Genomic DNA, 25,389 nt, shown 5'->3' on the forward strand with positions numbered 1-25,389 from the left:
ATGACGTTTCTAGTATACGCCTGTTATTACGCCCATTTTCATTACGTATGTGTATTCTTATCTGTATTATCAGCTGTTACGCCTCCTGCATCTGTCTTAGTGCAATGCTTTTCATATATATATTGTTACTTGTCAATAATGTATTGCCTATCCCTTCCTGAACCTTCGTGGTGATGGAATAAGATTGCCTAGTTCGAACTATGATTCCTTTGTAAGGAATAAAGCCCTTTTCAGAAACCTCTAATACCACGGATTCTGCCTCTTATTTTGACTGAGTTATTCTTACTAGACTTTACCGCATAAAAAATAGTACATGTAATTTAAATATTTACCACATAATTGGCGCCCGAACAGGGACACTTTCTCATCTCACGCGCCGGAGGTGCGTTGCAGGCCCGGTCCTCTGCCATAGCTGGACGGACAAAAACGCGTACCCGCAGGATTTCCTGTATCTCCCTCCGGCCAAGCGGGGGTGACTGAGGCTGCGATCAACACCCAGACGAGGCGGTGAGACGTGCGAAGTATCCTGACCAGAGCCTAGCTGAGAGAGCAAGATCCGAGGTATACAGAGGCCCACCAGGTTCCGAAGTTTCCGAGTCGAGTCGAGTCCAGTCCGGTTCAGTTCAGTTCAGTTCCGAGGCCTTCCGTTCCGTGCTACCCGGTGAGTACCATTGCTGGGGAGGCAGTTAGACGTGCACATTGGTTTGTGCCGGTCCTGACGGGTTTGGGTACACAAATCCGGTCTGCACTGTTTTAGCAGTGTATCTGTACTGTTTAGCAGTATATCCAGTATGTTCATGTATATATATAATCTAGTATTATCTAGTATTAGTATTATGTCAGTAGTTAGTTTTCTCTTAATTATCATTGTTCGTTAAATGTTAAATGTTAAATGTTTTACTGTGTTCAAAAATTGTGGTATGAATGAATGTTCATTATTGTGTTTTTCGTATTAATTGTGTTCAAGTTCAGTTCAAGTAAGAATCAAGTAGCAAGGTTTAAAAATGCCGTTCTTTTCAAAATTAAGACAGATCAAAACTAGAAAAGGAGTACTCGAAGAAGCTGTTCCCATTCCACCTAGGGATACTCCAGGGTATTTTATGTACCATAAGCATGGCCTAGATGCCGTATTATATCTTGATTTATGGGTGGACTACACCAAGGATTTAGCAGAGAGTCAGAGATGGCTCGCAGCTGGGACATGGGATGCCGATTGCATCATGAGAGTAGAAGAAGAATTATGGAAAAAGAAAGCCAGACAGTCGCAGAAAGATGCCATTGAACTATGGCGTAAAGAATCGCATCGGCGCACAGAGAAAGCGCTCAGACTGGAAGAGAAAAGTAGGGAGAACTTAAATAGAGCCCGAGAAAATATGTTAATTGAGGAAGGTACCCGAGTAAAAACAGAACAAGTAGACAGACAACGAAACACTCTCATGAATGGTATGTATCCTCTCTTGGCCGAAGGCTTACCTAAGGCCACCCCGGAAATACCGAAAGATTTGCCACCCCCATTACTCCCGATTAAAACACATCCCAAGACCGCAAAAGATATTTTCCTTTCCTCCTATTTAGACGATGTAGCTCCCGAATATGTTAATGTTCCGCCACACACACCACCTGTCGATGGTGCTCAACGCCGAGATCATCCGCCCCCAACTCCGCAACCACAAACTCCTCCGCACAATCCAACTTTTCCTGCATCCACAGTTTCTACATTACATCCCACAAACCCTTTTATGCCTAGCACCTCAGAAGGTGCGACAGGAGGTGCGGCAGCAATTTTCGCCACGCCACCATTACGAAGTAAATCGTCTCTTAGAGATTTAGCAAACCAACGTATACCACAAATAGCAACGTCCGACATGTTTAAGGAACATCTTATAGATTGTAGATATGATCCAGTGCCCGGTAAAAATGACAGAATGCTGCTATCATCACTACGTATACGACGAGCTTCAACGTATTTAACGACATTACCAGGAATGATTAAACATTTAGACAATATATATCGCTTTGTCCAAACAGGGCAAGGCCCTGAAAGTATTGACGAAGCCATGGAATACCAGAAAGTGGATGTACAGAGACTACTGTTACGCTTCTTCATAAACTGCTTGATCAGAGACAGAGATAGGTCCGAGGTAGATCAGGACGAAATGCAAGTACTCACCAGATGGGGTCAGAATATATCTGAGGGAAAACATGATAAACAGACATGTATAGTAGCTATGTGCCGAAAGATCCGCAAGGAAGTAGAACGAACACATAAAGCCAGATCGGAGGCAGATAAAACTGAATCAGAGGGAGAGGAGGAGGAAGAATCAGAAATGCCCACAGGACATATAGAAACGATTGCTTATGTAGGTAGGGGAAGACCCTGTAACAATATCAGATACTTTAATGACCCGATACGTCCGATACGTTCAGAATGTAACAGACATTTTCAAGCCCCTATGCTAAATGCGAAGTCCCCTGAACACTTATTCCAGGCTGCTGATAAATTACTCCGAGACCGAAGGGGGTATCATATGCTCGATTCTATGGATGAACAAGAATTAGCCAGGTCAGCAGTACAATGGGCTGACAGTTCTGAAAAATACAGTGATGATGCGTTAGCACACACGTTTTTGAATCTTACCCCAGACGAACAGCGTTTAGCTGGTATCTACATGATACAGCACCTCGTTATATTGTATAGAAGCCAACGCTCCGATCCTGGTCCCTTACCTGATATATTGATAGAATTACTCACGAATAAATGGAGAGGTTCGGGTACTGATTTAATTAAAGAAATTCTAAAATATCGACACCAATACATTGTCTTCGTATGCCCAGAACATGTTTCAGTTCCTCCCAAGTTGGAAAGAAAAACGTATCACATAGACAGACAGAATCCCTTACGCGAAGTGCACCCAATCAGAGGTGAAGACAATACTTTTAAACGCGTGTTTGTGTACACGCCCATAACAAAAATTGAATTATTAGAAATGAAGAAAGTAGTACCTAGCCATGACAAAGACCCAGCAGGTTTCCACCGTGAGATAAAAGACATGTTACTCATGGGAGAGTATACTTATCCTGACATTATGAAAATATTAAAGGTTTTATTGCCTGCCGGTATTTACGAGAAACTCAAAGAAAAGGAATGGGAGGTGGGAGACCAAAAGATAGAGTGGACAGCATTGGAAAACGAAGAAAAAGCCCGAGCTGCAGGTTCAGGGCTTGGGGAAAAGACTACAGCATTACCAGGATTATTAGTGCAGGTACTACCACGTCTATTGACTACGAAAAAGGAAGACTGGGGTGCAATTTCAGCCTGTAAACAAAAACAAGATGAAGACACTAGTGATTTCTATTCCCGATTTGAAAAATGTTTTGGTATTAATAGTGGCATAAAAGCAAGTAGTGAGTCGTATCCACATCTGTTTGTGACAAAATTAGTTGAGAATTCCCTGCCGCAAGTTAAAGGTAGAGTATTAAAATTCGAGAGTACCTGGCAAGGTAACACACCGTCACAGATGTTACAAATGTTACAATATCATCACAATAGAATTAGAGAAGAACAAGAAAATGAACAAAGACGTATGAAAGACACGAAAATGAAAATGCTTGTTGCGCAGTCAGTTCCAGCTGAGGGTCATAAAAAGGGTACAACACAGTCCAATGATTCAGTAGGTCCTGTTAGAGGGACATGCAACTATTGTAAACAGCCAGGTCATTATATACACGATTGCGCAGTTCTAAAACATAATATCTCTACGGGTATAACGAAAGAGAGACCACGTCCGCCTAGACAGGATCAGATCCAACAACAAGTACCTCAGAATATACAGCCTATGCCAGTTCCACAACAGACCGCACCACAACCTCAACAACAACCACAACAACAGCCACAGCCTATTGCTGCAACACAAAACACGACACAACAGATGTACCAGTATGCACAAAATGACTATCCAGAGTATCAGCGCTACACATGAAATAGCCTAGAGAGGGAAGTTGGCCCACCCCTTATTGAGGTTCCCGTAGATCAAGAAGGTCCTTACGTACAGAGTCAAATATTAGGGAAAGACAGAAAGTTTCTACTCGATACAGGGGCAAGCAGAACCACTATCCGCCGCAGCGAAGTCCCAGGGGTACCCCTCTCAGGCTCACAAAATATTTCCCTTGGTTTTTCAGGAAAGCCCACTATTAATGAAGTATCGCAACCGCTTGCATTAACGGTCGGTCCATTAACACGGACTACAGATCTATTGCTCACAAAATCATGCCCAGAAAACTTGTTAGGTATAAAAACATTGAAAGCTCTCGGAGCTGTAATATGTTGTTCTCCGGAAGGAGTACGACTATTTTTGCGTGACTTTAAAGGTCACTATGTGTCTAGAGACATGGATCACCGGTTACAGAATCTACCTGCACATTTATGGGCACAAGGCCCCACTGATGTAGGTTGTATGCACATTACACCATATCGAGTTACACTCAAAACAGGAGTAGTATTACCACGAATACGACAATACAAGTTACCGCCAGATGCTGTTGTGGCTTTACTGCAAATCATTGACGAGCTCATTGCACAAGGAGTGGTTGTAGAAACGGACTCCAATATATGTAATTCCCCGATAATTCCGATTCTTAAACGAACTGATCCAAAAGCACCACCAGTATATCGATTAGTTATTGATCTGCGAGAATTAAATAAATGCATTGTACCACAATACCCCGTGGTCCCAGATATCTCTTCATTGCTAACAGCCATAGATTCAGAAGCAACGTTCTTTACTGTAATTGATCTCAAGAACGCTTTCTTTAGCGTCCCAATTGACCCGGAAAGCCAATATTTGTTCGGATTCAGTTTAAATGGACGAAGTTTTAAATTCGCACGCGCACCTCAAGGATTCACAGAAAGCCCCAGCATCTATAGCCAAGCACTGAAAAGAGAACTTGACAGTATCCACATGCCAGCTAACACTGCCTTGCTTCAATACGTCGATGATCTGCTGATCACCGCCCGAAGCGAACCTGAATGTGAAAAAGCATCACTGACGGTTTTACATTTCCTAGCCGATAAGGGGCACAAGGTGTCCCCTTCAAAGCTGCAATTCTGTGTCCAGCAAGTTGTGTACCTTGGGCACTTGCTGTCCAAGGGGGGAAGACAGCTTACACCCGACCGTATCCAGTTAATTGTTAACATGCCGATACCCAAGACACAAAAGGAGGTACGGGCATTCATAGGCCTCACTTCGTACTGTAGGCAGTGGATCCCTCAATATGCATTTCTAGCAAAACCACTCATTCAGTTGACAACACAGGAGGCAGCGACATCAACTGTCCTCCCTTGGACTCAGGAACATACGCAAGCTTTTGAAAGATTAAAGAAAGCTTTATGTCAAGCACCTGTTTTAGCAACACCATGTTACAACAAACGTTTTACACTTTTTGTTACAGAACGTGAAGGTACTGCTTTGTCAGTACTCGCGCAGGAACAAGCAGGATCACACAAGCCATGTGCTTATTTTTCCAGTACATTAGATCCCGTAGCTCAGGCTCTTCCTGCGTGCCTGAAATCAGTCGCAGCAACAGCTTTAGCAATCAGACAAAGCGATGCCATAGTGTTAGGACATCAATTGACAGTACAAGTACCACATGCAGTAGAGGTTCTCTTGAACCGGACCCAAACACAACACTTGACCATAGCAAGACTGACGGGTTATGAATTAACATTGTTCCAGCCACACATAGAAATCAGACGTTGTAGTACATTAAATCCTGCCACACTTTTGCCAGTAAGTGGAACAGACCCATTGGCACATGATTGTATTGAAGTCATTACTATTACGACGAAACCCAGACAAGACTTGACAGATATTCCATTATCAGATCCAGACCTGACATTGTATGTAGATGGTTCATGCATGAGAACAAGTACAGGAGAATTAGTGGCTGCTTATGCGGTCACAACAGACACTGAAGTTATTGAAACAAATTGCATAGATACCTTGTCAGCTCAAGCAGCAGAGCTCATCGCTCTGACACAAGCCTGTATTCAAGCCAAAAATAAGAAAGTCAACATATACACAGATTCACGTTATGCATTCGGAGTCGTCCATGACTTCGGCGTGCTTTGGCGAGAGAGAGGTTATTTAACTTCTCACGGTGCCCACATCCAGCACGGTCCCCTTATTCAGGCTCTGTTAGATGCAATACATCTGCCGACTGCAATATCGATTATGAAGTGTAAAGCCCATACAAAAGTGACGGACATTATTTCTCAGGGTAACGACCTAGCTGACAGAACAGCTAAACAGACTGCTCAGAATCAGACTCATACAACTGACACGACAAAGATAATAGTTTCGACACCAACACACTGCATGACAGTTAAGGATCCCGCCCTTGATGTAATTGACATACAGACACATGCTACACCAGAAGAAATAAAGAGATGGACTGAATTAGGAGGGATCCAAACGGATCAAGGATGGATGACAAAGGGAAAATCTATATGGTTTCTCCCCGACTCAATGGTTCAAGTCATCATTAACACAATACATAGTCCAGCGCACCTAGGAGAGAAAGCTATGCTAGACAGTATTCAACACATTTGGTTCAATAAACACTTGCGAGCAGCAGCTAAACAGAAAGTACGTACCTGCATGATTTGTTGTCAGTTCAATCCAGGAAAAGGCGTACCTGTAGAACAAGGTGGATTTCAACCCCCCGATCACCCTTTTGAAGTCCTCCAGATGGATTATATCCAGATGGAACGATGTCGAGGATTCAAATATGTCCTCGTAGTTGTATGCGCTCTTTCCCGGTGGACAGAGGCGTATCCCGTCTCAGATTACACTGCCCCGACTACTGCCAAACAGTTAGTTCGAGAATTCTTCCCACGGTATGGTTTGCCCCGTGTCGTGTACTCAGATAATGGCCAACCGTTCTCATCCGAGCTAATGAAACATGTTTCACTTTTGTTAGGCTATAAATGGAAATTCCACTGTGTCCGACATCCCGAGGCAGCAGGTCTCGTGGAGCGGCATAACCAAACTTTGAAAATTAGACTGTCCAAAGTATGTAGAGAAAAAGGTGTCGACTGGATAGTAGCTTTACCAGTTGCGCTCTTTTACATGAGAATGGTAGCACACTCTCGAACAGGGCTATCCCCGTATGAGGTGATCTTCGGTAGACCACCAAATATGTGGGGGACGCCTATACCCCGTAAAATAACTGATGTTGATTGTAATATGCTGACAGATTACCTGGCTTCCTTGATGTCTGCACTACAATCTTGTCGTTCACAGGTAGCTGCAGCTTTTCCCGATAACACTGAGGTGAAGCCCCATGACGTGGTTCCGGGAGATCTGGTACTGATAAGGAACTTCGACAGAAGGAACCCGCTGGAGCCTCGCTGGCAGTCGCCTAAACTCGTCTTATTGACCACAAGGACAGCTGTGAAGATTGAGGGACGTAAAGGGTGGTTGCACTCGAGCCATATCAAAAAATTTCATGGACTATCATCCGACTTGAATTATCAGCCCTGCATTCCCTCACAGACTGACTCAAAACTCCCCCTGGTTGACAAAACCGAAAAAGAAAACTATAAACTGAAACTAAGGTCTAGCAAGTCAGACAATTTGATTGTTTAAGTCCTCTTCAAGGTGAATCGGTTGAATTTGTCTCTGACATGTATCCTCTAGACCGAAATAGAGAGAGAAATAGACAGAAACAGCTAAAAAAATATGCGTACTGTAAATCACTTCGTAGTCACTGCATAGTGACATTGTTAATTATGTTTTTCCTAAGTCTTCTGATTATCATTACCAGTATGTTATTACACATGTATTATCCTATTTCCAAGCGTGCTTTCAATGTTACTGCCGAACATTCTTTTAGCGAACTACCCCCGCATGAGTTGTCCTATAGATTTGCGCTGCGCAACAACACATTCATTAGTATGTTACATCATTCTCATCAGATCAGCAATGCTACAAATTGTTGGATATGTGGCCGACTCCCTCCCTATCAGAAATACAAGGGAGTTCTGCCTCTCTTTCCGTATCCATTCACCCACAATGGCTCCTGTGGAGCATGGTTTAGTTTGATTAATTCCCTAGATTCAAATTCAGTAGTTTATCAAGACAACTGGGTTTGGGGAAACCTGAACCTAGTTTTACTTAAAGTCTGCTACCCTAACAAGGAGGGACTTCCCAAAAGAACAGGAACTGATCTAGAAAATGAAGTATATGGATTAGGTAACTTTACACTTAATTTCATGATCCTGAATGTTGAATCTGAAGCTACACCAATCTTGCCCGCTATGTCAGTATTTCCAGTTAGAGGCGAATTATGTGTAAGAAAGAATGGTTCGATTCACATGGGCCATAGTAAATGTACCACTGTAATAGAATTCAGTGATAAAGGCAAATCTACGTTTAGAGCTTCTCGTCATTCCTACTTCATCTGTGGTCACACCGCATACATACGCCTACCCCTAGATTGGGATGGTACCTGTTACATTGCATTCCTTCTACCACCTGTTTTCCTAGCCCCGCCTGATTACCATAGGAATACCCATTTAGTACACAATAGACAGCAGAGAGATCTCCCGATTGTCGACTACACCGAAACAGCATGGGAGCAATACACAGATTTCAATAAAGGTTTCTTTCCCTACATAGGTACAGTCACTAATAGTAAGTTGATACGTAGATTAACTAGAACCCTTGAAGCAGTAGTGAATGAAACTACTTCCGCCTTAGGTAACTTAACAGAGGAGCAGTCTGCGATGCGGATTGTTGTTCTTCAAAATCGTCTTGTCCTTGACGTCATCCTGGCCGATAGGGGCGGAGCTTGTAGGGTCATCGGATCAAGTTGCTGTGTTTTCATACCAGAAAACGCGCCGTCAGTATATAAAGCCATAACTCGACTTCATAAGATCGTAAGCCAGATACACCAGAATCCAGGCACCTGGACTTGGTCCGGTTGGTTCTGGAGCGTGTTGTCAGCCTGGGGATGGAGGATCCTATCCTTCCTAGGTATTGGCTTTCTCATTTTATTCAGTTGCTGCTTGTGTCTACAATGTGGGCCAGCGATTTGTGGTCTGTGTGCCACATCGTGTATCCCGCCTTCGAATTTTCATTCAAGATCCCGGAAGAAGAAAGAAGAACAAATGATGCTATATGAACAGATTGATGGATTGATGAAGATGGATATTTCATAAGGGTCCGTAGGGGACAAGGAGGGAATGAGGAAATATGAAATTTTTATGGTTAATTGTGTCCCCTATCTTAAACCCCAACGGCTCCATGTACATGCTACAAGTACATGTATGTTCCCTCCAGTTCCAGCTATGAAGACGCAAATATATGTGCGTCCACCGTCAACATGTCCTCTTTCAGATCCACCATGAATGGGTCGAATATTCCATTCCTAAGTATGATTGGCCACCGACTTTATATGGTTCACTTTTCACGTTTTTCAGTTCAGGCGAGTAGGCCCTGAATTCTGCCATCAAGCCTTTTTTTTTGCTTCTGCCTCTGAAATGCTCCAGCTTGGACCTGCATCTGTATCCATGAACTTTGTCCTACTCCCTGCGCGGCTAACGGTGCCTGACGCGGCCTGTTGCCTGCCAAAAACTGTATTCAGCCTTCAAGTTATCTGCTCCGCTCCTCATCCAATGCATTCCTGTCTAGTAGTTTAGGTAAACATCCTTCCAGCTACCGAGCAAAGAGCTTGGCCTCGCTGTCTTTATGCCCCTGTTACCCTGGAAGGTTCCTGCCCCCTCGCATCTCATGTAGACACATAGACGCTTATACATGCACTAACAGTCAGTATAGAATAGATTCCGTCCGGGAAACCTTCCCTTTTGGATAACACAGTTCCTTAAACAAAGATATTAGATACGATTTGGGATTAGGTTGACCTGACCCCCCAGACTTTTGTCTCCACATGTAGAGCTAAATGTCAATTCCCCTTCACCCTCTAGTTGCACGTCAATCACACGTCATGCGGCTGCGCGCGCATCTCTGCCAAACATTTCTGCTGACACTGCAGGATTCTCTTATGGATCCACCCACTTGTGACATCATTTTAAATGACGTTTCTAGTATACGCCTGTTATTACGCCCATTTTCATTACGTATGTGTATTCTTATCTGTATTATCAGCTGTTACGCCTCCTGCATCTGTCTTAGTGCAATGCTTTTCATATATATATTGTTACTTGTCAATAATGTATTGCCTATCCCTTCCTGAATCTTCGTGGTGATGGAATAAGATTGCCTAGTTCGAACTATGATTCCTTTGTAAGGAATAAAGCCCTTTTCAGAAACCTCTAATACCACGGATTCTGCCTCTTATTTTGACTGAGTTATTCTTACTAGACTTTACCGCATAAAAAATAGTACAGGTAATTTAAATATTTACCACAGTTCTTTAGCTCACTTTGCCACCTCAGTTCAGACCCAGCTATATGCAAATCAGTCTTGACCCTGTGCCTCATGGGAACAGTCCAGCCCGAACTGCCAAGCCAGGTCTTCCCTGAACAGGAAACAAGCACCTGAGGACTGGTTTCAGGGTAACACCCCTCATCAGCCAGGCTAGCTTGAATCCAGTGGCAAAGTAGTGCCACACTGTACTGCTCGCAGCAGTGAATGGTCTGGTGTGTTTGGTGTGCTTCCAGCACCTGGCCAGAGCAAAAAAGAAAAGTTAAATGTAATTAATATAATAAAGATGTTACAAAAGATTGATTGACTCACCAATGCATCAAATTTCATATTTTTCAATTGAGGCCATTTTTTTAATGCATTTCTTGACATGCCGTTAAAGCTTCATAATTACACATAATGCCCACAGCTTGTATTTGGCAGACATTTGCTCCTTTTCCTCTGTTTTCCAAAAGAGGATAGAATATCATGGACTACCTGGTGACCCATGCAATAAGAGTTTACATCGGGACTGACCAGGACTAGGCGCTATGTTGCGTTCCCACCCATCGTTTCAAGTTAGTGTCCTTTAGAGTGTTTAATGACTACAGTGCCCTGCTTGGCACATGCACACATGGAAACAGTTGAAGGCATTGCCAATATAGCTTAAGGTCCGCACTGAGCCGTCATGTTTAGTCTCAGTTCAACTGACTGTAGACCTTGTAAGCAGCTGGATCTGGAACTAAAATAAAATTGCACATAGCAGTATCAAATTCTATTTATTAGACTTTGCAGAAATTGGCCTGCCTCCAAAATGCATGGGAGGTGGCTATTTATTATTAAAGTAATGTCTTTAGTTTACCTGCAAAGTAATAAAAGATGCTGTCTTTCTGCCAAATAACAAGCCGTCAGTCAGCTACTATCCTGTACACGTGGGGCCACTTAATGTGGCACATAGACACTGCCATTGAACCACCTTGCCAGGGGAACAGAGGCCGCATTCCCGTCCCTGAAATCATTAAAGTGTGATATGAAGACACAGGGGAAGAATGACAGCCGAGATGGCTGAACAAAACAGCATGTGTATGTATAAATAGAACAGAAAGCACATCTCCTCTTGAATAACAAACCTTCAGCTCAAACCCACTGATGTGCTACAGACGTCCTTTCCTTTTCACATTATTTCCTTGATTTTATGTTTACATATTTGTCAGGGGACAATCCTCCATTTGACTTTTTGGCAAGATTAGTGTTCTAAAGCAAACCATATACATCATTGTTTTATCTCTGGAACCTCCCTGGTATCACAGTGCTATTTTTAGGTCTGACTGCGTGACAGCATGGCTGCTATATGTGATCAACAGAAAACAATCTTTAAGAAGCACTACTGGAGAGGCACTTTGGCTCCTCCCACATGTTAATTTTCTTAACTACAGCATTTGAGTGGGCATTGGTTGTGGGCTTCCGCTGAAAGAGTGCTTGTGTTACAGTTTATGTTTTGGAAAGCTTATGCTAAATACATTAGGCCTGAATTGGGTATGGAGACAAGTCACTGATGCTATGTGTTTTCATGAAATGTTGCGACAATAGCAGTATGCCTGACTTATTTATAGTGAAAAGCATTTCTTAGTCAATAGTCTTTAAGGGTAGATTGTGAAAATACTGCGTTAAAGCCTCTAAACAGGTGTTTTGTTACAGGCAATCTCACAAATTACTATAGTAAGCAAGGATTTTGGTATTGTTCACCCTGTCTAATAAACCCTTTGAGTAGAAGTTTACCACTGTGAGAACCCCCGTTATGCTCAATTAGGAGGAGCTGGATATTCTTTTGCCAACGTCACTTTTGCAGACATTTGTAATTGTAGGGCTGGCTATGCAAATGATTGTTTATAGAAAACCTGTGTTCAATACAGTAGGCCTAAATTGGTTATGCGGATAAATGGATTATGCTATTTCTCAGATGCACTACGTCTGATGTTTTATTATGGAGAGCTAAAACTAAGTCAGTAGAACTGATTTAGTTATTGTGAAAAACTTATGTTAAAGTCAGTAGGTCTGTTGGAGTGCATTGTTATTAAACTGTGGTAAAACCTGTACAAGAGTGTTTTATGACATAGAATCTCACAGATTACCGCAGTAGGCAAGGGTTTTTGTGTTGGTTACCCTCTCTGACAAACCCTTGTGGTAGAAGACTTGCATTTCGAGAGACCCTTTTTGGCCCTACAACGAATAGCAGTATATTGATAAAAAAAACGTATTTTGAGCATATTTTGTAAGTTTATGAGCATAAGCCTGGTACTTGCCTTGGCAAAGCTTATGCTCAATAGAATAGGTCATTGTTGGTCACTGTGACAAGCCAATGATGAAGTTTACACACCTGATAGATTAATTTGAATAAAAACTTATGTCAGATGCATTGTTTTGGCTCGGTTTGTTACAAAAGCTATGACAGAAGCATTACTGCTGTCTCATTTATTGTGAAAATATAGGTTAAAGACAGTAAGACTTTAAAAGTGGATTATTCTTCAAATGTGTTAAAACCCATAGAGAGGAGTTGTGGTACATGGAATCTGAAACCAGAAGGTAAGCACTGACCGGGCCCAATCAACTTCTTGTGTCCGAACTACGCTCCATTGCAGTGGGTCATAACTTTCAACTTTGACCCAGTCCAGCACGACAAGATGTCTGCTGTTGGCTTGATGACCTTTTGGGTTCTACATTTGACTAAACACTTAAAAATTCATACCTCCAGTTCTACTGATTGGTTTTTTGTTGTTTTGGTGTTAAATAATTTATGCAAGTTTACTCTAAATTGGTTTGGGATTTTTCTTGTGTTGTATTTGCACTTTATTACTGTTTTAGGGCTGCATAAATACTTTACACATTGCCTCCGAGTTGAGCCTGACTGCTTTTTGTGCCAAGCTACCCAGGGTTAAGCACAGGTTGATTTAGTGACTTTGTGTGGGTCACCCTGCACGGGATTGTGGCTGTTGCTTGACCAGGGATCACACCCCAGTCAACCGACATCCCAATTTCTCATAGCCATTATGTTACTTGACCTCAGAGACTAGTAGGCCTGATTCACAGAGTGTTTTTTTTTCTCATGTAAGTTAAACTGAATAGGTGTCTGTGGACATTGCTGTTCATGACTCGCAATTAAGAATGTAAATGATCTGTCAGTTACAAGGATCTGCCTTCGTTAGAGGTGGAACGTCAGATGATTTATAGAGGTAGGTTAACACCAAAATATCTGTATGTTTGTGAGCAGTTAAATAAGTACCACATCCACTTTCCTACCGTAAAAACAGCCCCCAAATGTCCTCCACTGAAAGAAGGGATTTAGTACCTCTTAAGGTGGAAAATGGCAACTAACCCGACCAATATTTTTCACTGTAGAAAAGAAAAAAGTTTCCACCTACTGGAAAATCCGAGTGGCTACATTTTGCGAATTGGAGTATTCCAGAAAATTTGCAGTTGTTGTAAATTTTTAGGAGTACTTTCGGGATTTTTGTGTGAATCTCATTAACCTAAACCTCTGAAATTGATTTCCCACTTTACAGCGCTGCTCTTTATGAATCTGGTTCAAAAACGCTTGCAAGTTCCACAACTATCTGTACTGAGGTTAAAGTCTTTGTTCTATCAGCTATATATCTCTTTGAGAGCTATATGCATTTCCAAATAAAGTTCAAGTTCTGCTTTGCTATAAGTAGCCCTCAGTTTATTTTTTATGCTATAAATATCTAGTTGTCACTGCACTTAATGCAGCTTTGGTGGAATATGTGAGATTTGTACACATTTTCTCATAGCAATTCAGAGGCTATTTTCATTCATAAAATAGTGGGGTCGCCGTACCCACTGTTTTAACTCATATCACCGAGTACACCCTAGACAGACACTGGCAATGCCGTATTATTATTTCGGGTCCTGCAGACATTGCATTTCACAACACTTTTTTCTTGCCAATGCTTGCTTAATGTCTTCAAAGCGAAAATTATATTATATTATGTTATTTTAATTTGTACCGCGCACGGATACTCACGAGTGTACCGGCACGATGCCAAAAAGGGTGAGGGTGTCTGTTTAAGCGAAAAGATGTGTTTTCAAGTTTTTCTTAAATACTGCTGGGTCCTGAATATTGCATAGGGCGAGGGGCAGTGTGTTCTAAGGAGCAGCGGCCTTCCTTGCCAACGAACTGCTTCCTAGCCTCTGGTATTTGAATCGGGGAACCTGAGCGAGGCGAAGGGACGTAGAGCGCAACTGTCTAGATGGAACATAGAAAGAGAACCGTTTTTGTAGATAGAATGGGCCGAGGCCATGCAGAGCTCGGTGGGCCAAAACCAACGATTTGAACTTCACCCGTTCCGCCACGGGCAGCCAGTGCAGTGAGTGCAGGTGATGTCGCACGCTGTTCCTGGCGGAGATGCCCAAAAGAAGTCTGTCTGCCGCATTTTGGATCTCCTGGAGCTTTTTCAGCAAGTAGCCCGGAATCCCAATGTATAGAGCATTGGCATAATCTAGCCGGGACAGAATGAGTGCACAGGTGACCGTTTCTCTTGCTGCCTGAGGAAGGAGAGGAAGAACTTCCTGAGAGTCTTGAGGAGACCAGAACAATTGCCGGACAGCTTCTTGATATGGTTTGAAAAAGAGAGGCTCTCGCCAAACCACACCCCCAAATTCTTGGCAGACTTCCCTACAGAGGTGGGCATGGGAACTCAGGAGGCCAAAGAGATTCCCAGAAATTAGGAGGGAATTTTCCAAAGAGGAGAATCTCTGACTTCTCCTCATTGCACTTTAATTGCGTAGCCGCTAACCATTAAAAAATGGATGAGAGACAGTGGTGAACCGAGGAGACTGACTCATCGTTATCGTCCCAAGTAAATAGCAGCTGGGTGTCATCGGCGTAGGCCATCACCTTGGCCCCCAGGCTCTCGGCCAAATAGACTAAAGGTGTCACATAAATGTTAAAGAGAAGGGGACTAAGGGAAGACCCCTGGGAAACTCCCGTGATCACAGACTGTAGAGAGGAGGTGGATGTAGGAATCCAAATCTGCTCGTCCCGACCTTCTAAGAAGGATCGAAGCCAATTCCAGGCAGTAACCGACACACCGATCCTGGTAAGTCGCGAAAGGAGAAGAGAATGTGGGACTGTGTCGAACGCCGCAGAGACGTCAAGCAGAATTAATGCTGCCCTCCCGCCGGCATCCAGACACTCCCGAATAGCCTCCACGACCTCCACCAGGACCGATTCGGTGCTGTGGGAAGCCCGGAACCCTGACGGTGCTGGATTCAGAATACCCTCCCTCTCAATGGGCGTGGTGAGTTGTTTGTTGACAACCTTCTCGCACACCTTGGCCAGGCCAGGTAAGAGGGAAATGGGTCGATAGTTCCCTGGATTGAGAGGGTCTAGTGACAGCTTTTTTAAAGTGGCAGAATCCTGGCCTGCTTCCAGGCCACTGGGACACTGGCTGTCTGGAGAGACAAATTGATAATACTGTTCACCTCTACATTAATTGTCTCTGCTGCTGCTAGCAGTCTAGCAGGGCAAGGATCAGAGGTAACCCCGATTTTAAACTCTTAAGAATTTTAAGAGAGTCAGGCAAGTCCACCAGCTTAAAAGCATCCAAGCGATGTTCAACGCCAGCAGGTGAAGGCAACACAGTTGCCACGGTCCCATTGTCACCGGGCGAAAAAGCCGACTGAATAGTGCGGATCTAATCCAAGAAGAAATTCGAGAGAGTATCGCACCAGGTGACTGAGGAAGATGACACACTAGCTTGAGCCGAAGGAGACTTAAAGCTCTGAACAATAGCAAAAATGTCTTTAACGTTGTTTTTAGCTGAGTCATTACGATTTGAATAGAATTGCCTTTTGGCGGTAGTTATGGCCTCATAATAGACCTTCTGTTTGATTCTTAGCTTCCGCTTGACTGCGGGACAGTAATCACTGCGAAGCCACACTCCCTCAAGAATATTACATTCGTGTTTAAATGCTTTAAGCTCAGGGCTGAACCAAGGTTTAGAAGGAGATTCCCTAGACCAATTTAAATTAGACCATATTTCACCAGTGTTTAAAGTACTTCTTTGGCTAACAATGCAGGCCTGAATGCAATTTAACCTCTGTTTTCCCTCCAAGGTTCTTCCCCCTAGTTACCCTTCGATATGTGGTATCACTGCTCACAATATCCAGAGAACAGAGAGGCCACTCTCTATCTCAATCTCAAAACTTCTCTGTCACTAAAACACTTCCTTATGGAAGCCACAACCAGAGCCATATACTCCTTCTTGCAACTACCCAGGACACAGCTGGACACTCTCACTTTCAGGAAACTGTGAAAGCTGTTCCAGTTCCGACTTCACCTCAACTATTTTGAAGTATTCCTTTCCATATTCTGCCTTGCCCTACCTTACGTTTGCACAGACCAATCCATTTGAGATTACTTTTGGGAGGGGGGGGGCATGGCTGGGAAGATGGCTGCACTATAAGAGTGTTCCCAGCCCAGAACTTTGATCCTTTGTTATCATGCCGCTCTGTTTGCCTTGCGGAGTCCAGACCTCCAATTCTGGTTGTGCGGGCAGCTCGTGACCCCTTTGGTGGCCTCCCTATTGTCAGTGGAGATCTTTGCGTGTCTGTCCTGAGGGGGTGGGCGTGGCCCGCGGGAAGATCGAGGCCTCCGGCTGCAGTGACCCGTGGCCTAGGCTGAAGCTGGCGATGGCAGTGGATGCGGACCGGCTGGAGGGGTCTCATTCTCCGGAGGGACTCTGATCCCATCCCTCCCCCAGGTCACAGTGACTGTGAGTGGCGTTTGGGGCAGGTTTGAGCTGTGCGACCGTCTCAGGAGCAGCCGCAGATCAGGGCCTGTGGTGCGGGAGCTGGGTGCTGGGGGGTGATCGGGTCCGAAGTGGAGGAGCCTGACCGGACTGATGAGGTGGGGCTCCTCTCCCCTTCCCATGGCCTGCACAACTGATAGGATTTGCCGAATGGCCATGGGGCAGAGGGCTTGTGGCGCAACATCTAGGGATATGTGGCCTGCTAGGACATTATAGCAGGCCGCCAGAGGAGCGAACACCCAAGTGGGGCCTCCCTGATTGCACTTCATCCTCTCTGCTACCGCTGGTGTAGCGTTGTCCCACAAGGTGGCTTGGTTGCCATCCTTGGAACTGATCTCCCCTGTCCTGAGGCGAGGGGATGGCGCCACAGAAGTTGGCCTCTGTCATGGGTCCTGGCAGTCCCCGTGGTGCTGTTGATAATGCCCACACATTGCCCTGCAGGAACAAGGTGAAATGGCTGGGGGGAAGACCGCACCGGAGACGCCTGAACTCACAAGGGACCTCTCCTTCCACGTGTTCTACCAGCATTCTTTTGTAAAACGTTTTTATTGGCATTTATAAACAATTATACACGCAGGCACAGGCGATAGCGCCATTATCATAGAGGCTTACATATCAGGAGCGCCCAGTCACAGCCCTTTCGGTCTCTCAGTCTTGTGGGCCCTCAGGCCACTCGCCTCTACCCTGAGTGGGGCTGCAGGTATGTGTCCGGGACCAGCCTCTAGGCATGCCCTGCTGGAGCGCGCAGTGATCGCCTCGCCGCTTGGGTGCCGTGCAATGTGAGTGAACCCCTGTAAGGGGTGTCGTAGAGGCTATAGGGTTGCAGCCATTAGCTAACTGTTAACTAACTGGGGACAGAGAACTAGGGAAAAGGGGTGCACTATGTCGCCTATCAGGAATACTTGTAGCTGTGCGCTTGAGAGCTGGACCATCGTGTGGGATAAAGTCGGGGTGGTCACGGATGCGGAGGAGGAAAGGGGGGCAAGGGAGGCGGGAGCACCGATCATAGCCTATGAGGGACCCGGCGGTGGGACCTGTGGTGTCTGCCTCTGCGAGTCATCGGGTGCTTGGACTGCCTGCACATTACCCGGGGTGGGCTCCGGAGTCGTGGGCACCCACGGGGGGGTCAATCAGTCTTGAACTCGCCACAGCCGCTGTTTCCTGCGCGAAAGCGTGCATTAACATGGCCCAGCGCATGGAGATCGGGTGTTTGCGCATCCCCCGGGACTCCTCCGTTCTGAGTGTGGTTTCCTCCGCCTTGCCCCACTTCTTGACTGCTCCCACCCATGTTCTACCAGCATACTGATAAGGTATTGGGGGCTCCACCTGTACGGCTGGGATATGGAGGGTGGCCACAGTCCCACTCCTGACCCACAGAATGGCAGGGCCGGAAGCGGCAGAACATCCCCCTGGGACGCCCCTGTGGTGGAGGACTTTTTACTTAGCGAGTTGCACGTCAGCACCCTTTTGGATTGTAGTTGTCGGGCAGGCAGCCAAAGCGCTACTTGCAGACCACCCCCACTGTCACGTAGGAGCAGAGACATGTAGGGGAGCTCAGGGTCATCATTAGTGGGCAATACTCAGTGCTCCATCGGGAGACTGGACACTGACTGCAGGGACCAGTGTCTTGCTCTCTCCCCACAACCTCACTGAAGCTCTCAACCATAGCGCACAATGGGCAAGGACTGTGCACCCAGGGGGGGCTGAGCGGACAACAAATGACCACTACACAGCCCAGCCCAGCGGACAGCCACGGGCCCACAAACGGAGGATAGCGAACAGCTGTGGGGCCCACAGCAACCAATGTGGTCTCAATGAGGCTTCCATCATGGTGGTGCAGGCAAAGATTGAGGCCATGGCTATAAATGTTACATTTCTGCACACTGACTTATGCAAGGTAGCATAGAGGTCAATCAAAACTGAACAGCAGGTGTCCAAGATGCAAGAGGAACTCACTGAGCCAAAGACCAAGGTGTCTGCACTCGAGACCCGGTCACAGACACTGGAGGCGCATGTGGAGGATGTGCAGGGCCAGTCACGCTGATACAACTTGCGTTTTGTGCTGTTCCTCAAGGGGAGCGTCCCGGAGATGTTCCTAGAGAAGTGGACTAAACCAGCTATACAGTTTGCTCTTTACAGTAGAGAGGGAACACCAGTTGCTGGGCCCCCCGCCATGCCCGGGAGCCCCCTAGCGCACTGTTACTGCAAAGATCCTAAACTACAGGGACCTGGACTCAATGCTGCAGGAAGTGCATCACAGAGGGGAAAGCTCCTTCGAGAACCACATGATACACATGATTACAGCAGAACAGTCCAAATACAGAGGTAGTCCTTTAGTGGGGCTAAGAAATACTTAACGCCATGGGTCTCACTTACATGCTACCCTACCCTGTAAAATTAAAATTGTTGTACTGGATCGCTCTAATTTCTACTCGTCCTCGGAAGATGCCTGGGGCTGGTTGGAGATCCGAGGTGCTGACTGAATTCTGGCCAGGACATCAGAGACTGTTATCTGAGGGGTTGGACATCGGTTCCCATATTGACAAGGAAAAGCAGGCGAAGGTGAGGATCCGCATCAGGGACAAAGGTGGTGGTCTGATGAGATGGCACTTTACACCTGGAACAGCAACAACAGGAGAGAGAGGCAGCTAGGGCGCTGGTGGAGTCGGTTACTTCTCCTGCACCCTCTGGAGCTGGCTCGGATGTGGTGGAGGACGCGCAACTCATGGAGTCAGAGACTGCCAGGGATTGATGGAGGTTGTGGTCGTGGGCTGTAGCCACTCTAAGTGACAGTTGGGATTCTGGGTGGGTCAGATGGCAGGCACAGGCCGGAAGGGTCCTGCACTATAAGGTATTGTTAAGTTACGTACATGTCTCTCTCCCCTAGTTTCACAGAGAGAGGAACTTTGACGTTTGAAACTTGACTTTGGCTAGATAGTGAATAACACTCTGAGACCTGTGGCATGGGCTGGGCTTCACAAGGCCCACAGGGGCTGCTTCCTTAATTTGGGCCATTGACATGCCTTAGCCTAGTCCCTGTCTTCACCTTATTCCCTCTCCTTACCGTGTCCTCTTTATATTTCCCTTAATTTTTCTTACCTTCCAGTTTCGGGGTGTGACTGTTGGGGTGGGATTGAGTATGCAGATCTGTAGGGTTACCTTAGGGTTTGGACTTCAGGCTGGGCCACCTTCGGGCTCGTCTGGCCACACCCTACCTCTTGGTTGATCTTGGACACAGTTAGACCCTGGGCAATCTCTGCTCACGTATTTCTGATAGTGGGTTAGATTACTGGGAGGGTGCTGCATTACATGGGTGAGAAGACACTAGTTAGGTTCCAATGTGTTTACCCGGGGTGGGTGTTGAGGAGGGGCAGTTGTGTTTTCAAGTTTTAATACAAGTAGCGCAGTGCGGCTCTGGTTTGGGTGGGATGTGGGGGGTGCTGAGGCGAAGGGGGACTTACTTAACTTAGGCTTAGATGGGCTAGGCTATTCAGTTTCTCACATGGAACGTGAAAGGTCTGAACTGGTTTGTCAAGAGATATAGGACTAACTCACTCATACCTTGGGGGAGTGGGGGCCTACATCGCACTTCTATAGGAAATACACCTGTTAGACAGCAAAGCCTAAAAACTGCAAAGGAGGTGAATGGAGCAGATCTTTTCATACACATTCTCTTCCCATGACAGAGGAATGTCCATATGGGTGGCGCCAGTGGTCCCGTTTCAATTGTGCGGCCACACAGCGGATGTAGCAGGTGCTCCTCCATGGCCTGTTGAATGGCAGGGTGATCTGCCTACTTAATGTATATGCTCCCAACAATAATGAGGGCGACTTTCACAGGCAATTGGAGGCAGAACTAATACTTCATGTGGAAATCACTATCATGTGAGCAGGAAAATGTAATTGTGTCCTTGATGGTAGGCTGGACAGACCCCCCCCAAATTTGGTATGAAGCCACACATAGTGGTGGGATCACGCGATACGATGGACAGGTTGCAACAGATGGACATATAGAGGGACCTCCACCCCACTATCGAAGAATACTCTTGTTGCACACCAACTCATGGGGCCTATAGTCGCCTAGACTGTTTCTTACTAATGGACGATGGGTCTTTGAATATTCAGGCAGTAAAATACCAAGTCCGTTTCCTGTCAGATCATGCCCCCTTGCTGTTGATGTGTGGTTTCAGAGGCAATAGGCCAGACATTCCATTGTGTTAATTGCGACCAGAGTCACTGGACGACCCCAAATATAGGATAGACATCCACTTTACATCAATTGGCACTCGGCTGGGTCATGAGGGGTAGTGTGAGGAGCACTAAAAGTGGTAGTCAGAGGCAAAAGCCTCAGTAAGACCTATGGCACCAGACATAAGCTGGAGCATGCGCTATAAGAAGAAGAGGATTCTCTTACCAGACTATCACCAGGACTGGTGGAGGGACGTGTTGAACTGCCAGAGGCACAGAGATGCATGGCTGCAGAATGGGACAGACTGGACTGTCATGTGCATAAATATTATAGGCAAAGACTACGAAAGAAGTGTGATACTTTTGGGTGCAAGTTGGCCTGGCTCCTCAAATGTGAGTGCCCCACTCCTTCGATACTTTCCCTTAATCGGCTGGGAGGTGGGTGGCAATGGGGCAGGGGGCAATTAACTCCCTACTGCGACACCATTTACTTGGGTATGTGCAAGGCCGACGGGCTTGGGAAAACATGAGCAAGTGGGTTTTCTGGACCAGGTTGAGATCCACAACCTAACGCAGGCCCAAGTGGAGGGTTTAGATGAGGGTATTCAACTAGAGGAGCGGCTCTTCGAGACATGGCCTGAGGTGAATGTCTAGGTCCCAATGGTCTTCTGGTCGAGTACTATCAGGCATTCTCTGCTTCTCTGTTACCAGCATTGCTGGAGACCCTAAGTGAGGCCTGTGTGAATGGCATCCTCCCGACCCATATGTGGGAGGCCTTCAGAATTATGCTCTTGAAAACAGGTAAGGATCTATCAGACCCGGGTTCATTTCGGCCACTATTCATGCTTAATGTGGACGTCAAGCTCCTCACAAAAGTACTGCTATTGCTCTTGGAAAGGTTGGTCACTCTCCTGGTGCATAGCGGCCAGAGTGGTTTTATGCCAGGCAGAGACACCCACATGAACCTCCAGAAGCTTTTGCATGTGATGCATGTGATGCATGAGACCCGGAACAGAGCCATGGAGGCGGCACTCGTTGCCTTAGGCAGTTGACACACAATAATGGGACTATCTGTGGGAGGTAATGGAACTAATGGGGGTGGGTCTGAACTTGCTGGTAGGTGTAATGTGTCCACCTGCTATACACATTGGACACATAGTGTCCGATGCCTTCCACATCAAATGGTGAACTAGACAGGGGTGCCCATAGTCTCTGCTCCTGTTTGCGCTTGCCATGGAGCCATTGGCGATACACTTGAGGTTAGCACTGGAGGGCTGGAGTGTGAGGCTGGGTGACACCACTGAAGCTGTCTCAGCATACACGGACGGAACACTGATATACTTGATGGATTCAGGTCATTTTGTAGCTTATATCCTACACCTTATAGCCAGGTTTGGAGTGGACGAAGCAAACACAAAGAGATGATGGACGGAGAACTGACACTTTTCAGACACTCATCCCCATTCACAGATCTGGGTTGAATCCATCATCGTCCTCTAGCTCACTTCGCTACCCCAGTTCAGATCCAGCTATATGAAAATCAGCCTTGACCCTGTGCCTCATTCGAACAGTCCAGACCGAATTGCCAAGCTAGGTCTTTACTGGATTGGAAACAAGCTTCCAGGGACCAGTTTCGGAGTAACACCCCTCCTCAGCCAGGCTAGCTTGAATCCAGTGGCAAAGTGAGCAAGGGACCCATGAATGGGCATACCCTGCCAACTTAGGGCGAACAAAGCAAACATGATGGATGGAACGGCAAAACTTTTCAGACACCCAACCCCAGTCACAGATCTGGGTTGAATCCATCTTCGTTCTTTAGCTCATTTCACCACTCCAGTTCAATCCCAGCTATATGCAAATCAGTCTTGACCCTGTGCCTCATGGGACCAGTCCAACCCGAACTGCCAAGCCAGGTCTTCCCTGGACCGAAAACTAGCATCCTGGGACCGCTTTCAGGGTAACACCCCTCATCATCTAGGCTAGCTTGATTCCAATGGCAAAGTGAGGATGGGACCCATGTCTGGGCAAACCCTGCCAACTTAGGGAGATGATGGATGGAGTGCCAAAACTTTTCAGACACTCACCCCCAGTCACAGATCTGGGTTGAAAAACCATCATCGTTCTGGACTCCACGTTTACAGACATATGACAGCCCTATTTAAAGAAGGAGGCTAGTCTTCTTGAGGTTGGTTTGCTGTAGAAAACACAACAGTTTTGTTGCCAGGGGATGCAGGTGACACATGACTGATGCCTACAATTTGATCTTAATAGGGGGAAAGAGTTGAAGGGCCTCAAAACCTCAGTAAAGTTCTGATACACACTGCCGCTATCTGTCAAAGGGATGGTAGCACTGCAAAAAATGGTACTCCTGCCCACAAGCCTCTACGCTATGCAAAACTCATTCTGCATGCTACCAGCCTCCCTCTTCAAAAGGCAGGATGCCGTTTTGGTGTGGGCAGTCTGGAAGAGTAAGATCCGACGGGGGGCCCTAAAACTGGACATAGTGGATGGAGGTCTGTGTCTGCAGGAGACCTGGCAGGGATGCTCCGATACGCTGCCATGTGGTGCAATGACAAGCCCAACTGGGAAAAGCTACTGCTGAGGTGCTTGGCCATCATAGAGGGCCTCCCCAAACTGCTTATGGGAGGCCATAGAGAAGCCAGCGGACACCTCCTTTGTAGTCCGACTGGTCCCACAGGCTTGGGAAAGGACAGTCACACTTGTCTTGCTGCATGCTTCCTATGCAAAACTACATCCTATTTGGTGGTTACTCCTATCCACACTCATACAGGACTTAATGGAAGTTACAAATTGGATGGAGGGCAGTTGTCCGAGAGCAGGAGATTTTTATACCTAAATGCTGCATTTATCACATTAGTGGAGGACGGGTATACACTACGACATAGGCCCTGGGAAGTTTCTGCAATATGCCAGCATATCACACTCAACCAGGGAACTGTGGATGACTTTCCCAGCCAAACGTGAAGAATCAAATGTCCTGAGGATGTTGCTGGACCCCAGGCCCACCAAGGCAATCATCTACCGGCCAAATTGAGCCCTAAAGGAAGATAGGCTTGTAGATTTGATGTCTGTGAGGGCCAACTGGGACAGGGACCTGGAGGATTCCCTCTCAGATGGGAAGTGGAGGCGCACATGGGACCTGGTGTAGGAGGTAGTGCTTAGAGACCCGCTCTACAAATCCCAATTAACATTAAAATTAACATTAGTAATGCTAGGTTCAAACTGTCCCTTTTCTATTACCTTCACAGGGCTTATTTAACACCACATCGTTTGCATATGGTGTACCCATCACGCTCCTTTGGGTGCACAACTTGTGGGGTCACCCCCGCAGACTTCACACTTGTTATGTGGGCTTGTAGGAGAATAGGCCCGTTTTGGGAGGAAAAGACAGAGAGTGACAAGTGTAGACGCTACTTTCACAGTGCAACGCTGGCTGTTCGGTCCGGCCACGGCCGGTGCAGATAAGAACGGTGGGGCCAGGTGTGGGGGTGAGATTTCGATAGACGACGATGGAAAACCAAATTAATAATTGTTTTCTATCGTCTGTCGAAATCCCCACCACTCTTACCTGCATGGGCTGCAGCTGTTTAGGGCCGCTGCCACTCCCGAAAATAGTGACTAAATGAGGTATAGGTTCACTAAATTGGGACTGCTCTTAGCCAGGCGGTGCATCGCTATCCACTGGGCAAGCCTGGCGCCACCAGTGGAAAACAATTGAAGGGCAGGCTTGTTGGAGTGAGCGGTGGCTGAGGATTGCCGACTTTGTAGAGTCTGCTCTGATGAGATGCAGTATGTGACATAGAACTATGGGTCGACATGATAGGACTCCTGGGTCCCAGTGGCGATGGGACAAGGAAGACCCAGCACCATGGCACGACGCCGGAGACTGCCGGCAGCAGGTGCGTTTAAATTTTTTTTTTATTACTATT

At 46.2% G+C, this 25,389-nt stretch overlaps 1 protein-coding gene across 1 annotated transcript in view; it reads left to right on the forward strand.

Moving 5' to 3' along the window:
• The window catches only part of CFAP47 (cilia and flagella associated protein 47), a 2,697,962-nt gene that overhangs the window by 912,792 nt on the left and 1,759,781 nt on the right, over positions 1-25,389 (forward strand). The gene's annotated exons all lie outside the window — the stretch shown is intronic.

This window comes from Triturus cristatus, chromosome 8 (assembly GCF_964204655.1).
Source record: "Triturus cristatus chromosome 8, aTriCri1.1, whole genome shotgun sequence".
Classification (NCBI taxonomy): domain Eukaryota; kingdom Metazoa; phylum Chordata; class Amphibia; order Caudata; family Salamandridae; genus Triturus; species Triturus cristatus.